General features: G+C 32.1%; 1 long non-coding RNA gene across 2 annotated transcripts; it reads left to right on the top strand.

Annotated features, from left to right (window-relative positions):
• Positions 1-13,977: 13,977 nt before the first annotated feature.
• Positions 13,978-16,455, top strand: LOC131930338 (uncharacterized). Of its 2 annotated transcripts, none has more exons than XR_009384112.1 (3): positions 13,978-14,133; positions 14,968-15,064; positions 15,370-16,455. It is a non-coding gene; the product is annotated as an uncharacterized LOC131930338 (long non-coding RNA). The 2 variants fall into 2 exon arrangements; XR_009384113.1 differs by having other exon boundaries at positions 14,968-15,070.
• Positions 16,456-18,483: the final 2,028 nt, after the last annotated feature.

The following is an 18,483-nucleotide window of genomic DNA, read 5'->3' as shown; positions in this document are numbered from 1 at the left end:
AACTACTTGTACTTTAGATTGACAAATATTTACCATGTCCAACTTGCCATTTATCTTGTGTATAATATGCTGCTTATTTACAAAGCAAAACTGGTTTCTTTTTGCTGCACCTGAATTAATTTTGTCCTGTATAAATTAATGCTAACAACTAACAAATCAACCAATCAATCAATCCTATTAAGTTTTGTCGTAGATTTTAAAATGTTCTACAAAAATGTTATTTATTTTTTTATCTAGACTTCTGATGCATTTTTTGTTGAAATGGGTTTTTACCACATTTTTGTGCTTTTCTGATATATTTCCTAAAAATTTACAAAAGGACAACTTAATTTTTAAGCATCACATATCTTCTTCTAGTTCTACAGTAGCCACTAACAAACAACTGATCAATGATTTAATGCTCTTGTACAGATTTTCTTACTGCAGACTTCTAATGCATCTTCAGTTGAAATATTTTTTGTACCATAATCTTTTAATTAAACTTAAAAGGCCTACCGTAAGACTTTATCTATTCAAGTATTACCTATCACATGCTGGGTGTTTTACATTTGCTACATATCTCATATTAGATTTAAAAAAAAAATTGAATAACATAACTTGCTTTTTACCTTTTCATCTAATCATCAGCCTTAAGTTTATTTTATTTTCAAAATGCTGTAAGATTTCTTTTCAGATTTTTCTTAAAATTGTTAAGATGTACATTTCACAATACCTACTAATATAAATTATCATTTCTGTCTTTCTAGTTAAATCTTTCAATGTTATTTGTAATTAAGAACTACATTATGAGCATTCTCACATTAATCTCACACATTGAGATTTAAGGTTTTCATCTCCTAACTCTTGCTAGAAACTTTTTTCTGGTTATGCCCCTTTGTCCCTTTATCATTGCATCTTTGGTTCTTCCAGTACTGCTTCTCCTAAGTGACCTGTCTATGTTTATAATTTTAATTGGCAATTTTTTTGGATTCAGCTTGCAACATTTTCTATCAAGAAGATTACAGGGCATTAAAATGCTCTGATTTTAGCTTCCCACTTACAATTTTAATTGGCTATTTATTTGGATTCAGCTTGCAACGATGTTTACTATCAAGAAGATTACAGGGCATTAAAATGCTCTGCTTTAGCTTCCCACCACCCAATTCCCTAAATGTCCTCTGTGCACAGGCTGACCACTTTACGACATGAGGTTGGAATTATACTCATAAAGCAACTTGAGACGCCTAGTCACACGGCATTTTAAAACACTGGGATGTGTTCCTGGTGTTCATGTTAGGCTCTAGTTACACACAGTGCCATTAAAATTATAAACTGAGCAGGAGTTGGATATCAGAAATAATTCTGTTGGTTCAGTTTTCCAAAGTGTATTTAAAATGAGAATTCAAAATTGTAAACAGTGTCTCCATGTGATCTTTGGTCACCTTTCTCTCCATTGTAATTTAACTACTTGTACTTTAGATTGACAAATATTTACCATGTCCAACTTGCCATTTATCTTGTGTATAATATGCTGCTTATTTACAAAGCAAAACTGGTTTCTTTTTGCTGCACCTGAATTAATTTTGTCCTGTATAAATTAATGCTAACAACTAACAAATCAACCAATCAATCAATCCTATTAAGTTTTGTCGTAGATTTTAAAATGTTCTACAAAAATGTTATTTATTTTTTTATCTAGACTTCTGATGCATTTTTTGTTGAAATGGGTTTTTACCACATTTTTGTGCTTTTCTGATATATTTCCTAAAAATTTACAAAAGGACAACTTAATTTTTAAGCATCACATATCTTCTTCTAGTTCTACAGTAGCCACTAACAAACAACTGATCAATGATTTAATGCTCTTGTACAGATTTTCTTACTGCAGACTTCTAATGCATCTTCAGTTGAAATATTTTTTGTACCATAATCTTTTAATTAAACTTAAAAGGCCTACCGTAAGACTTTATCTATTCAAGTATTACCTATCACATGATGGGTGTTTTACATTTGCTACATATCTCATATTAGATTTAAAAAAAAAAATTGAATAACATAACTTGCTTTTTACCTTTTCATCTAATCATCAGCCTTAAGTTTATTTTATTTTCAAAATGCTGTAAGATTTCTTTTCAGATTTTTCTTAAAATTGTTAAGATGTACATTTCACAATACCTACTAATATAAATTATCATTTCTGTCTTTCTAGTTAAATCTTTCAATGTTATTTGTAATTAAGAACTACATTATGAGCATTCTCACATTAATCTCACACATTGAGATTTAAGGTTTTCATCTCCTAACTCTTGCTAGAAACTTTTTTCTGGTTATGCCCCTTTGTCCCTTTATCATTGCATCTTTGGTTCTTCCAGTACTGCTTCTCCTAAGTGACCTGTCTATGTTTATAATTTTAATTGGCAATTTTTTTGGATTCAGCTTGCAACATTTTCTATCAAGAAGATTACAGGGCATTAAAATGCTCTGATTTTAGCTTCCCACTTACAATTTTAATTGGCAATTTATTTGGATTGAGCTTGCAACGTTTTCTATCAAGAAGATTACAGGGCATTAAAATGCTCTGATTTTAGCTTCCCACTTACAATTTTAATTGGCTATTTATTTGGATTCAGCTTGCAACGATGTTTACTATCAAGAAGATTACAGGGCATTAAATTGCTCTGCTTTAGCTTCCCACCACCCAATTCCCTAAATGTCCTCTGTGCACAGGCTGACCACTTTACAACATGAGGTTGGAATTATACTCATAAAGCAACTTGAGACGCCTAGTCACACGGCATTTTAAAACACTGGGATGTGTTCCTGGTGTTCATGTTAGGCTCTAGTTACACACAGTGCCATTAAAATTATAAACTGAGCAGGAGTTGGATATCAGAAATAATTCTGTTGGTTCAGTTTTCCAAAGTGTATTTAAAATGAGAATTCAAAATTGTAAACAGTGTCTCCATGTGATCTTTGGTCACCTTTCTCTCCATTGTAATTTAACTACTTGTACTTTAGATTGACAAATATTTACCATGTCCAACTTGCCATTTATCTTGTGTATAATATGCTGCTTATTTACAAAGCAAAACTGGTTTCTTTTTGCTGCACCTGAATTAATTTTGTCCTGTATAAATTAATGCTAACAACTAACAAATCAACCAATCAATCAATCCTATTAAGTTTTGTCGTAGATTTTAAAATGTTCTACAAAAATGTTATTTATTTTTTTATCTAGACTTCTGATGCATTTTTTGTTGAAATGGGTTTTTACCACATTTTTGTGCTTTTCTGATATATTTCCTAAAAATGTACAAAAGGACAACTTAATTTTTAAGCATCACATATCTTCTTCTAGTTCTACAGTAGCCACTAACAAACAACTGATCAATGATTTAATGCTCTTGTACAGATTTGCTTACTGCAGACTTCTAATGCATCTTCAGTTGAAATATTTTTTGTACCATAATCTTTTAATTAAACTTAAAAGGCCTACCGTAAGACTTTATCTATTCAAGTATTACCTATCACATGCTGGGTGTTTTACATTTGCTACATATCTCATATTAGATTTAAAAAAAATAATTGAATAACATAACTTGCTTTTTACCTTTTCATCTAATCATCAGCCTTAAGTTTATTTTATTTTCAAAATGCTGTAAGATTTCTTTTCAGATTTTTCTTAAAATTGTTAAGATGTACATTTCACAATACCTACTAATATAAATTATCATTTCTGTCTTTCTAGTTAAATCTTTCAAAGTTATTTGTAATTAAGAACTACATTATGAGCATTCTCACATTAATCTCACACATTGAGATTTAAGGTTTTCATCTCCTAACTCTTGCTAGAAACTTTTTTCTGGTTATGCCCCTTTGTCCCTTTATCATTGCATCTTTGGTTCTTCCAGTACTGCTTCTCCTAAGTGACCTGTCTATGTTTATAATTTTAATTGGCAATTTTTTTGGATTCAGCTTGCAACATTTTCTATCAAGAAGATTACAGGGCATTAAAATGCTCTGATTTTAGCTTCCCACTTACAATTTTAATTGGCAATTTATTTGGATTGAGCTTGCAACGTTTTCTATCAAGAAGATTACAGGGCATTAAAATGCTCTGATTTTAGCTTCCCACTTACAATTTTAATTGGCTATTTATTTGGATTCAGCTTGCAACGATGTTTACTATCAAGAAGATTACAGGGCATTAAAATGCTCTGCTTTAGCTTCCCACCACCCAATTCCCTAAATGTCCTCTGTGCACAGGCTGACCACTTTACGACATGAGGTTGGAATTATACTCATAAAGCAACTTGAGACGCCTAGTCACACGGCATTTTAAAACACTGGGATGTGTTCCTGGTGTTCATGTTAGGCTCTAGTTACACACAGTGCCATTAAAATTATAAACTGAGCAGGAGTTGGATATCAGAAATAATTCTGTTGGTTCAGTTTTCCAAAGTGTATTTAAAATGAGAATTCAAAATTGTAAACAGTGTCTCCATGTGATCTTTGGTCACCTTTCTCTCCATTGTAATTTAACTACTTGTACTTTAGATTGACAAATATTTACCATGTCCAACTTGCCATTTATCTTGTGTATAATATGCTGCTTATTTACAAAGCAAAACTGGTTTCTTTTTGCTGCACCTGAATTAATTTTGTCCTGTATAAATTAATGCTAACAACTAACAAATCAACCAATCAATCAATCCTATTAAGTTTTGTCGTAGATTTTAAAATGTTCTACAAAAATGTTATTTTTTTTTTTATCTAGACTTCTGATGCATTTTTTGTTGAAATGGGTTTTTACCACATTTTTGTGCTTTTCTGATATATTTCCTAAAAATGTACAAAAGGACAACTTAATTTTTAAGCATCACATATCTTCTTCTAGTTCTACAGTAGCCACTAACAAACAACTGATCAATGATTTAATGCTCTTGTACAGATTTGCTTACTGCAGACTTCTAATGCATCTTCAGTTGAAATATTTTTTGTACCATAATCTTTTAATTAAACTTAAAAGGCCTACCGTAAGACTTTATCTATTCAAGTATTACCTATCACATGCTGGGTGTTTTACATTTGCTACATATCTCATATTAGATTTAAAAAAAATAATTGAATAACATAACTTGCTTTTTACCTTTTCATCTAATCATCAGCCTTAAGTTTATTTTATTTTCAAAATGCTGTAAGATTTCTTTTCAGATTTTTCTTAAAATTGTTAAGATGTACATTTCACAATACCTACTAATATAAATTATCATTTCTGTCTTTCTAGTTAAATCTTTCAAAGTTATTTGTAATTAAGAACTACATTATGAGCATTCTCACATTAATCTCACACATTGAGATTTAAGGTTTTCATCTCCTAACTCTTGCTAGAAACTTTTTTCTGGTTATGCCCCTTTGTCCCTTTATCATTGCATCTTTGGTTCTTCCAGTACTGCTTCTCCTAAGTGACCTGTCTATGTTTATAATTTTAATTGGCAATTTTTTTGGATTCAGCTTGCAACATTTTCTATCAAGAAGATTACAGGGCATTAAAATGCTCTGATTTTAGCTTCCCACTTACAATTTTAATTGGCAATTTATTTGGATTGAGCTTGCAACGTTTTCTATCAAGAAGATTACAGGGCATTAAAATGCTCTGATTTTAGCTTCCCACTTACAATTTTAATTGGCTATTTATTTGGATTCAGCTTGCAACGATGTTTACTATCAAGAAGATTACAGGGCATTAAAATGCTCTGCTTTAGCTTCCCACCACCCAATTCCCTAAATGTCCTCTGTGCACAGGCTGACCACTTTACAACATGAGGTTGGAATTATACTCATAAAGCAACTTGAGACGCCTAGTCACACGGCATTTTAAAACACTGGGATGTGTTCCTGGTGTTCATGTTAGGCTCTAGTTACACACAGTGCCATTAAAATTATAAGCTGAGCAGGAGTTGGATATCAGAAATAATTCTGTTGGTTCAGTTTTCCAAAGTGTATTTAAAATGAGAATTCAAAATTGTAAACAGTGTCTCCATGTGATCTTTGGTCACCTTTCTCTCCATTGTAATTTAACTACTTGTACTTTAGATTGACAAATATTTACCATGTCCAACTTGCCATTTATCTTGTGTATAATATGCTGCTTATTTACAAAGCAAAACTGGTTTCTTTTTGCTGCACCTGAATTAATTTTGTCCTGTATAAATTAATGCTAACAACTAACAAATCAACCAATCAATCAATCCTATTAAGTTTTGTCGTAGATTTTAAAATGTTCTACAAAAATGTTATTTATTTTTTTATCTAGACTTCTGATGCATTTTTTGTTGAAATGGGTTTTTACCACATTTTTGTGCTTTTCTGATATATTTCCTAAAAATGTACAAAAGGACAACTTAATTTTTAAGCATCACATATCTTCTTCTAGTTCTACAGTAGCCACTAACAAACAACTGATCAATGATTTAATGCTCTTGTACAGATTTGCTTACTGCAGACTTCTAATGCATCTTCAGTTGAAATATTTTTTGTACCATAATCTTTTAATTAAACTTAAAAGGCCTACCGTAAGACTTTATCTATTCAAGTATTACCTATCACATGCTGGGTGTTTTACATTTGCTACATATCTCATATTAGATTTAAAAAAAATAATTGAATAACATAACTTGCTTTTTACCTTTTCATCTAATCATCAGCCTTAAGTTTATTTTATTTTCAAAATGCTGTAAGATTTCTTTTCAGATTTTTCTTAAAATTGTTAAGATGTACATTTCACAATACCTACTAATATAAATTATCATTTCTGTCTTTCTAGTTAAATCTTTCAAAGTTATTTGTAATTAAGAACTACATTATGAGCATTCTCACATTAATCTCACACATTGAGATTTAAGGTTTTCATCTCCTAACTCTTGCTAGAAACTTTTTTCTGGTTATGCCCCTTTGTCCCTTTATCATTGCATCTTTGGTTCTTCCAGTACTGCTTCTCCTAAGTGACCTGTCTATGTTTATAATTTTAATTGGCAATTTTTTTGGATTCAGCTTGCAACATTTTCTATCAAGAAGATTACAGGGCATTAAAATGCTCTGATTTTAGCTTCCCACTTACAATTTTAATTGGCAATTTATTTGGATTGAGCTTGCAACGTTTTCTATCAAGAAGATTACAGGGCATTAAAATGCTCTGATTTTAGCTTCCCACTTACAATTTTAATTGGCTATTTATTTGGATTCAGCTTGCAACGATGTTTACTATCAAGAAGATTACAGGGCATTAAAATGCTCTGCTTTAGCTTCCCACCACCCAATTCCCTAAATGTCCTCTGTGCACAGGCTGACCACTTTACGACATGAGGTTGGAATTATACTCATAAAGCAACTTGAGACGCCTAGTCACACGGCATTTTAAAACACTGGGATGTGTTCCTGGTGTTCATGTTAGGCTCTAGTTACACACAGTGCCATTAAAATTATAAACTGAGCAGGAGTTGGATATCAGAAATAATTCTGTTGGTTCAGTTTTCCAAAGTGTATTTAAAATGAGAATTCAAAATTGTAAACAGTGTCTCCATGTGATCTTTGGTCACCTTTCTCTCCATTGTAATTTAACTACTTGTACTTTAGATTGACAAATATTTACCATGTCCAACTTGCCATTTATCTTGTGTATAATATGCTGCTTATTTACAAAGCAAAACTGGTTTCTTTTTGCTGCACCTGAATTAATTTTGTCCTGTATAAATTAATGCTAACAACTAACAAATCAACCAATCAATCAATCCTATTAAGTTTTGTCGTAGATTTTAAAATGTTCTACAAAAATGTTATTTATTTTTTTATCTAGACTTCTGATGCATTTTTTGTTGAAATGGGTTTTTACCACATTTTTGTGCTTTTCTGATATATTTCCTAAAAATTTACAAAAGGACAACTTAATTTTTAAGCATCACATCTCTTCTTCTAGTTCTACAGTAGCCACTAACAAACAACTAATCAATGATTTAATGCTCTTGTACAGATTTTCTTACTGCAGACTTCTAATGCATCTTCAGTTGAAATATTTTTTGTACCATAATCTTTTAATTAAACTTAAAAGGCCTACCGTAAGACTTTATCTATTCAAGTATTACCTATCACATGATGGGTGTTTTACATTTGCTACATATCTCATATTAGATTTTAAAAAAAAAATTGAATAACATAACTTGCTTTTTACCTTTTCATCTAATCATCAGCCTTAAGTTTATTTTATTTTCAAAATGCTGTAAGATTTCTTTTCAGATTTTTCTTAAAATTGTTAAGATGTACATTTCACAATACCTACTAATATAAATTATCATTTCTGTCTTTCTAGTTAAATCTTTCAATGTTATTTGTAATTAAGAACTACATTATGAGCATTCTCACATTAATCTCACACATTGAGATTTAAGGTTTTCATCTCCTAACTCTTGCTAGAAACTTTTTTCTGGTTATGCCCCTTTGTCCCTTTATCATTGCATCTTTGGTTCTTCCAGTACTGCTTCTCCTAAGTGACCTGTCTATGTTTATAATTTTAATTGGCAATTTATTTGGATTGAGCTTGCAACGTTTTCTATCAAGAAGATTACAGGGCATTAAAATGCTCTGATTTTAGCTTCCCACTTACAATTTTAATTGGCTATTTATTTGGATTCAGCTTGCAACGATGTTTACTATCAAGAAGATTACAGGGCATTAAATTGCTCTGCTTTAGCTTCCCACCACCCAATTCCCTAAATGTCCTCTGTGCACAGGCTGACCACTTTACGACATGAGGTTGGAATTATACTCATAAAGCAACTTGAGACGCCTAGTCACACGGCATTTTAAAACACTGGGATGTGTTCCTTGTGTTCATGTTAGGCTCTAGTTACACACAGTGCCATTAAAATTATAAACTGAGCAGGAGTTTGATATCAGAAATAATTCTGTTGGTTCAGTTTTCCAAAGTGTATTTAAAATGAGAATTCAAAATTGTAAACAGTGTCTCCATGTGATCTTTGGTCACCTTTCTCTCCATTGTAATTTAACTACTTGTACTTTAGATTGACAAATATTTACCATGTCCAACTTGCCATTTATCTTGTGTATAATATGCTGCTTATTTACAAAGCAAAGCAAAACTGGTTTCTTTTTGCTGCACCTGAATTAATTTTGTCCTGTATAAATTAATGCTAACAACTAACAAATCAACCAATCAATCAATCCTATTAAGTTATGTCGTAGATTTTAAAATGTTCTACAAAAATGTTATTTATTTTTTTATCTAGACTTCTGATGCATTTTTTGTTGAAATGGGTTTTTACCACATTTTAGTGCTTTTCTGATATATTTCCTAAAAATTTACAAAAGGACAACTTAATTTTTAAGCATCACATCTCTTCTTCTAGTTCTACAGTAGCCACTAACAAACAACTGATCAATGATTTAATGCTCTTGTACAGATTTTCTTACTGCAGACTTCTAATGCATCTTCAGTTGAAATATTTTTTGTACCATAATCTTTTAATTAAACTTAAAAGGCCTACCGTAAGACTTTATCTATTCAAGTATTACCTATCACATGCTGGGTGTTTTACATTTGCTACATATCTCATATTAGATTTTAAAAAAAAAATTGAATAACATAACTTGCTTTTTACCTTTTCATCTAATCATCAGCCTTAAGTTTATTTTATTTTCAAAATGCTGTAAGATTTCTTTTCAGATTTTTCTTAAAATTGTTAAGATGTACATTTCACAATACCTACTAATATAAATTATCATTTCTGTCTTTCTAGTTAAATCTTTCAATGTTATTTGTAATTAAGAACTACATTATGAGCATTCTCACATTAATCTCACACATTGAGATTTAAGGTTTTCATCTCCTAACTCTTGCTAGAAACTTTTTTCTGGTTATGCCCCTTTGTCCCTTTATCATTGCATCTTTGGTTCTTCCAGTACTGCTTCTCCTAAGTGACCTGTCTATGTTTATAATTTTAATTGGCAATTTTTTTGGATTCAGCTTGCAACATTTACTATCAAGAAGATTACAGGGCATTAAAATGCTCTGATTTTAGCTTCCCACTTACAATTTTAATTGGCTATTTATTTGGATTCTGCTCACAACGATGTTTACTATCAAGAAGATTACAGGGCATTAAAATGCTCTGTTTTAGCTTCCCACCACCCAAATCCCTAAATGTCCTCTGTGCACAGGCTGACCACTTTACGACATGAGGTTGGAATTATACTCATAAAGCAACTTGAGACGCCTAGTCACACGGCATTTTAAAACGCTGGGATGTGTTCCTGGTGTTCATGTTAGGCTCTAGTTACACACAGTGCCATTAAAATTATAAACTGAGCAGGAGTTGGATATCAGAAATAATTATGTTGGTTCAGTTTTCCAAAGTGTATTTAAAATGAGAATTCAAAATTGTAAACGGTGTCTCCATGTGATCTTTGGTCACCTTTCTCTCCATTGTAATTTAACTACTTGTACTTTAGCATGACAAATATTTATCATGTCCAACTTGCCATTTATCTTGTGTATAATATGCTGCTTATTTACAAAGCAAAACTGGCTTCTTTTTGCTGCACCTGAATTAATTTTGTCCTGTATAAATTAATGCTAACAACTAACAAATCAACCAATCAATCAATCCTATTAAGTGTTGTCGTAGATTTTAAAATGTTCTACAAAAATGTTATTTTTTTATCTAGACTTCTGATGCATTTTTTTTTATATGGGTTTTTACCACATTTTTGTGCTTTTCAGATATATTTCCTAAAAATGTACAAAAGGACAACTGAATTTTTAAGCATCACATCTCTTCTTCTAGTTCTACAGTAGCCATTAACAAACAACTGATCAATGATTTAATGGTCTTGAACACATTTTCTTACTGCAGACTTTTAATGCATCTTCAGTTGAAATAGTTTTTGTACAATAATCTTTTAATTAAACTTAAAAGGCCTACCGTAAGACTTTATCTATTCAAGTATTACCTATCACATGCTGGGTGTTTTATATTTGCTACATATCTCATATTAGACTTAAAAAAAAAATTAAATAGCATAACTTGCTTTTTACCTTTTCATCTAATCAACAGCCTTAAGTTTATTTTATTTTCAAAATGCTGTAAGATTTCTTTTCAGATTTTTCTTAAAATTGTTAAGATGTACATTTCACAATACCTACTAATATAAATTATCATTTCTGTCTTTCTAGTTAAATCTTTCAATGTTATTTGTAATTAAGAACTACATTATGAGCATTCTCACATTAATCTCACACATTGAGATTTAAGGTTTTCATCTCCTAACTCTTGCTAGAAACCTTTTTCTGGTTATGCCCCTTTGTCCCTTTGCATCTTTGGTTCTTCCAGTACTGCTTCTCCTAAGTGACCTGTCTATGTTTATAATTTTAATTGGCTATTTATTTGGATTCAGCTTGCAATTTTTTCTATCAAGAAGATTACAGGGCATTAAAATGCTCTGATTTTAGCTTCCCACTTACAATTTTAATTGGCTATTTATTTGGATTCTGCTCACAACGATGTTTACTATCAAGAAGATTACAGGGCATTAAAATGCTCTGTTTTAGCTTGCCACCACCCAATTCCCTAAATGTCCTCTGTGCACAGGCTGACCACTTTACGACATGAGGTTGGAATTATACTCATAAAGCAACTTGAGACGCCTAGTCACACGGCATTTTAAAACGCTGGGATGTGTTCCTGGTGTTCATGTTAGGCTCTAGTTACACACAGTGCCATTAAAATTATAAACTGTAAACAGTAATCTAATTCTACAAAATGCAAACAGAACCAATAATCTGCAATTTAAATTTCAAAAGAGCATTTAAAATTACAATGTTCTTTTGTCAAATTCCTTTTTTTTGTCTTTGGTGTTACCACTCTTTCTCTTGTATTTTATCTTGTTTGGATAAAACAGTTGTTTTGACAGTAAATTTTTGTCAGTGTCGCCCCTAAAAGGTGTCACCTGGTGCAAACTGCACCCCCATCCCCTCGCTCGCTGTGATAAATGCCCATTCTCTCTGATCTTTTAACCATAGTTTGAAATAGCGGAGTATATCATAAACAAAAATACATTTAGATCATTGAGTAAACATGCCCTATTCAAATTGTTGTAAGTCTTAAACAGTATTAAGTTTGATTTGGGTTACAAGAGAAATGATCCATTAAAGACAGTAAAGCATGTTATGTAATACCTACTGGTGTCCTCGGATTGTGCTCATCAATTCGGTGTGGTCAGAACCTCAAACATGTGATAGCCCGTACCTAATTTTATTTCTTTGCTGCCATTGTTTATAATAAAGCATAGCTGCAAATAAATGGTATCACAGAATTTGCAAATACATATTATAAACAGAATACAAAAATCATTAATTTTTCTGAAACTACATAAACTTGATACAATTTCCACTATATAAATAAACATTAAATGACATGACAGTTACCTGTGTTATGACTTTTTTTTTACTTTATGGCTACTTAAGTTTACTTTATATTGAAAGATTTTAACAGTGTGATTTGTTTTTGATTTACAAGTTTTATGTTAAAAAAACCCACATATGTAAAAATTTAAGTGGTATATTTTCAAAAGTTAATTAATTGTAAAGGTCAAGTTAAATATTAAAGAAATTGTTCAACTGGCTACAAGTTATTTGTTATTATTTTAAGTTACATTGTAGGTGCTATATCGGGGCTAACACTTTCACATTTGAGTGCATACACGAGTTGCATGAGACAATGTTAGTTTCATGAGGGGGGTGGGGGGAGGGTGATTGTAACACATTTTTTGAAACTAGTGGTCTGTGCACTTAGTATGTGTAACTGCACACCTGCACAAGATGTATCAGAGGTCAGTGATATGAATACTAGAAGTGTGTAGACATTGAGAGTATACACACATGGTATGTTAGTTGTGTGTAGGCCTACAGATGATAGTTTAAGACTAGTGAAGCTTGTGGCCTACAGATGATAGCTTGTTGAGACTAGTGAAGCTTGTGGCCTACACACAGCCGTCTTATGACCGTAGCCTCGCTGTTTACACGACAGTTATAAATCAGACAATGTAGTGAAGTGCTAGCGCGCCAGACATAACGTGAACGTCCCTGTACTCGTGGACCAGGATGTCACTGGTTCCACCCAAGGTCAAGGCAGCTTGAGTTTAAACTGACCGCATTGTCTGAGCTAACACAAATACGGGAAATCTACTTCATCTGCCCTGTAGATGTTTTCATCCGAACGGGTAACGATGTGCACTATTTAAACTTTCCCATTCGTGTTATTAGAAGCTGTACTTTCCTAAATGACGGGTTTGCAAACAGTTAAAAATAAATTGACGTATATACCTAGGGGTGAGAGGTGGGGGTTGTGAGGTCGTACTTAGGTGACTAAATGTTATGTGTTGAATGGGAGTATCAGTACGGCGTGACGTAGCAGCGACATGCATTTTGATCGCTCGAAACTGAAAATCATGAAAAAGATGTCTGTTTTCTTTAGACTGTATTGGGGAGGGGGGGGGGGGGGGGGTGAGGTTTGTGATGTTATTTCGTGGTGGGAACTGGCGGCATTCTGTGACAAGCAAAAGTGTTGAAATAAAATTGTTTATGGCACATAGGCCTACACGGGTATGTCGACTTACTAAAAGTGAGGAAAATTTAGTTATACAATTTATTTTAATGTATTAAAAAATTATAGACAATATTTCTAGTGTGAATCATTTGATATTTCTTGAACTTTGATGACGTAATTTAGTAACGTCTGCTTACAAAATATTTCCCAAACACTAAACTAAACCATCTCACGGCACCAACAGCTTAACCCTTCATTTCATGTTGTATCAATTTTGATACAAAGTGAAATAACCCCCATTGAATCTACACAAATGTTAAAATCTGAGTTTTTAATATGCCATACTCTAGCTTGATCACTTTTGACCCAACTTCATACCCAAAACAGACTATAGGTGTGTTTCGTCTCACACAATTCGAGTTTGATTCCGTTTTTTTACACTGGTCGGACAGCTGTGATCGAGGTGTTTTTGAGAAAATAATAAAAATTCACAGGCCGTGTTTTTCTTCTTGAAAAAAATATTCACCAATCTCAGGTGAGTAATTTTACCTAAAAATAAGTTGTTTGCATACTATTTCTTTATATTTGTGCTGATAATGTCCAATTACGGTATGTAACAGTTTTGATACACCATGCAACGGTATGACCATGACACTTGCTGGGACTACTGTATAGTGACTTTTCTGTAGTATAATAATTAGTTGATAGAACAATTCCTAACATCTAGTAGGTAGACTCTAGTCAACTGTTGGTTCTTACACTAGCTTAGGTTTGTTTTTCTTTCATATTTTTACAATAATAATATGTAAATTATAGAAGAAAAATAGTGTCAAAATCTGTAACAATAGTAACATAGTCAAGCTGTAGACTATTGTATACTAATTTTACTTAGATTTAGCACTTACTCAGTACTATATACATACAGATGATCAGTGTGCTACTATAATAAGCCTATAATAAAGGGTGTACAGTGTAGTGCTGCTATTGAAGACCAAAAAAAGTGTCATAATGTATAACAATAATAATATAGTATTAGACTGATATTTACTAGCTACTGCTTAGAATAACTTGCATATAATTCTCTAATCATACTAATTCATACACAGAGACAGTGTTTGGGTCTAATAAGCTTAGAAAGTAGTACAGTAATTATTATTATAGAAAATAAGTAATAATATTAGGCATAGGCCTACATACTTAGTCTACTTATTATTTACTTCATATCGGTACGCAAACAGTAATAATTACTATAGGCAGTGGTGGTTTACTTATGTTTATAATAGTAATTAAAACTTAATTTATAAATCCATGAAGTTCATGAATGATTAGAGATTGTTTGGTGCAGACATTGTTTTATTTATTTTTACAGGATCTCTTTTTGTCTAGAGCGAGCGATAAATTTTGTCGCAAAACTGTTCTGAATGAAATAGATGGTAGACTTCAAGGAGAATGTAAATGAAAGTGAAGTTGGTGTAATATTTGATTATTCATCTTATGAAGTTACAATCTAATAAAAAGGCCTATAGTACATATTGAACTTATCACTTGCAATAATTGTTTTTAAAAAAAATGGCATAATAATATTTGATTGACATTCTTGCATATAGTATTTAAACTTGCAAATAAAATCCTAATCCTCTAGTATATAAAAAAGTAGCAGTGATACATTATTTTTATTTAAATTATAATTTAATTTGTGCATGCATGAAGATAAAGTAAATAAATCTAGAAATAATATATAGTTTCTTATAGTGAATTTTTTTTTTTACAGGATGGGTAAAGATTCTCACAAAAGAATTCTGTCTGAAATAGAGACTGCACATTTCTTTGGTCACTAATGTCTAATTATTCATCTATTTATTTACCTAATGTTGAAGGTGTTACTGTAACTGAAATTGAACACTTAGAAAGTGATGTAGAGAGAATAAAGGGATTGGTTCGGAGCAAGTAAAGCGGTAGACTTTATTCTGATATACATTTATAAGCTGTAGGCCTACATTTATAAGATGTACATTCATAAGATGTAAGCAGATGCTAGTCCAGCAAAGTGGTTAACTAAAACACATGAATGTTTTCTATTATTTGTGAGGAATAGGAACTGACCAACATAGTTTTTAGTGCAAGGCCTTCCGGCTGTTCAAGATTATTTTATTTCACACCATGGATAAAGACTATCTTAGTATACTGGGTGAAAGGATTTTCTAGATCTACATTGCACAGAGGAATCCAGATAAAGCTTGAAGTCTTTGATATAGAAGAAATAAATCAATTCATTGGCTTCTACCAGTCATGTCTCTGGTTTCATTGCATAGGAAAAAGTTCTAATAATGGCCAAATATCAGCATTGTAGATATATTCTAATTTCTTTCATATAAACAAGTTTGAGTCATTAAAAACTACTTTGCATTTAAAACAAAACAATTTCAAATTATACTAGATAGAGGTCATGCTGAGCAAAGTGATGCTGCTTATTGACTTACACAATAAAAAGATGCATGATTACTAAGAAATATGACATAACTGGTAATAGCAATATTGTGAAAAAAATGTAAATTACTACCTTGTAAATGAATGTCTGATGCTCCAGATTTGGGATGAATAAGTGTTTTACTCAAATTAATAATTACTCAATAAATTTTCAATGATAAGTAAAAAATACTTTTTTGTCAATTTTAACAAATTTTTACCCACCATTGCATACTGTATCAAATCTGATACATACTGTTATTTTGCAAAATAAACATTATTTGATAAAATAATTCAATTTCCTCATTATTTATGCTCTCTACACACCACAGCCCACCTTGTAAGATTTTTTTTTCTCAAAAAGCTTTCACAAAATTAATTCATGAAATGAAGGGTTAACCAAGGAGTTAATCCTTCACATTTGCTGGTTAAACAACCTTCAATGTTTTCTTTACTAAGAGAAATATAAACAGCACACTAAAGCAAAAGGGCTATTGATTACTACAAATATTTAAATCGTTAGATCAACCAACAAAAATTTACAACAGTGTTTGAAGATTTTGTTACATTTTTTGGACACTTAGCCCTAAAGCACCACCCTGTGGTGTCCCAACGACCCCACCAAGTGTTAAGGGATGATTTAGATTTAGACAGATTAACTCCAAAACTCACATTTTCTAATTTAAGTTCTCACTGTTTCGCTGAGTCACCGCTTCCCTCTTTAGAATATGCCACTCTGTACGGTCTGCACTTCAGCCCAACATTTGAAAGCTAAATAAAGCAACTTATTTTAGTCAACTCAATTTATTAACTAGTTTGTGTTGATAAAAAATCTATACTTTTAAAAAATAAAAATAAAAATTAAAACTCTAAACTGTCACCATCCGTGGAGAATCTTAAAATATTTAGAAAAACAGAAAATCTTAAAAATATTTATAGTAAAAATATTTAGAAAAACGGAGAATCTTAAAAATATTTATAGTAAAAATATTTAGAAAAACGGAGAATCTTAAAAATATTTATAGTAAAAATATTTAGAAAAACGGAGAATTTTTATATATTTAGAAAAGCGAACTCGTCATTCCTACGGAGCAGACTGTGCCACGGTAAACAAACCGCATCTCTCTTCCTGCGATAAAAAAGCTGCATGAAACCCAGTTGATCTGTGCTGCACGAGTTGTTGCCCCGCTGCCATCTCTAGCATGTAGATCTTGACTGTGCGTATCCCATCGACCTGTGTAATTGTTTTGATATCGACATGGCGTAAGTCTTTGTATAGATGCGTGCCGTTACAGCGAGCACACCCACCCGCCCGCAGCCGTACACCGGAGCAGCGCCACGAGCGCAAAAAGCCATCTGTATCGATGTCGTGTATGCAGGTGAACATCTTTCTCCCCGCAGACGACAAGCTGTTGACACAAGTGATGGAATTTTTATTGTTTCGTTTCTTTTCTTTGTGGATTAAATGTATCAAGTTTGAAAAGTTTGTTACAAGGTTTAGCTTGTAATGTTGTCTGAAGTCTTGGATTAAGTTTGAGAGAGTTTGATGGTAAGATCGCTGTTGGGCCGGGATAAAATGTCAGATGTAAATTGTTGTTCGGAGCATCATGGCTCCATGGCCAGGACTGGAGTTTCCCGCTCATAGTGACGCAGCGAGGCTAGGGTCGATGCTGGGATTTAAATGGTCTAAACCTCGACAACAATGGCGGTAGTTCACGTTTCACAACAAGAATTTGTTCTAACTAAACCTCCCTACCCCACGTGACCATATCGTTAGGTGGACGCTCTTTCCTTACAACTAAGAAATGTTTTGAGTGTATAAACAAGCCATCTTTAGAGGAACAGTGGAGAAAATGAAAGAGGCGTTATAAACCCAATGTGGCATTACGACGGACTATTCTTACAATTTTGTATACAACAAAATGAGAAACTTGTGACCCTACTCATATGTCATACATATGATACAACTAAGACCAACACCCGTTACATAACATTTTTCTAGGACCTCCCCCCCCCCCCCCCACGAGCGTTTTATTTACCGTGTCAAGAGATCATATTCTACTCTTGTCGTTGTAAAGTTTTATAATTAAAAAAACAACCCAAACAAACCACAATTCTACGTTCTGCAGATCAAAATGGAATATATATATATATATATATATATATATATATATATATATATATATATATGATATTTAAAAAAACAACAGCATGTGTATCTAAAGCGAGAACCACTGAATATCGCGGAATTCCTGAACGTTATATACACATAAACGTTACATTTATTTAAATGCTTTTTCATTTTTTTAGTTAAGTATTTTTTATTTAAAAATAATTATCATTAAAAAAGTTTTTAAAAACCCACGTTTTCTGATTGAACTAAAAAGTAGAAAATAATAATGCAAGCGATCACTCTACT

The sequence above is a fragment of the Physella acuta genome, unplaced genomic scaffold (genome assembly GCF_028476545.2).
Source record: "Physella acuta isolate Inbredline_101_S28 unplaced genomic scaffold, ASM2847654v3 ptg001759l, whole genome shotgun sequence".
In the NCBI taxonomy this organism is placed as follows: Eukaryota; Metazoa; Mollusca; class Gastropoda; family Physidae; genus Physella; species Physella acuta.
The sequence above is the reverse complement of the archived record's forward strand: the minus strand, read 5'-3'. Positions and strand labels throughout refer to the sequence as shown.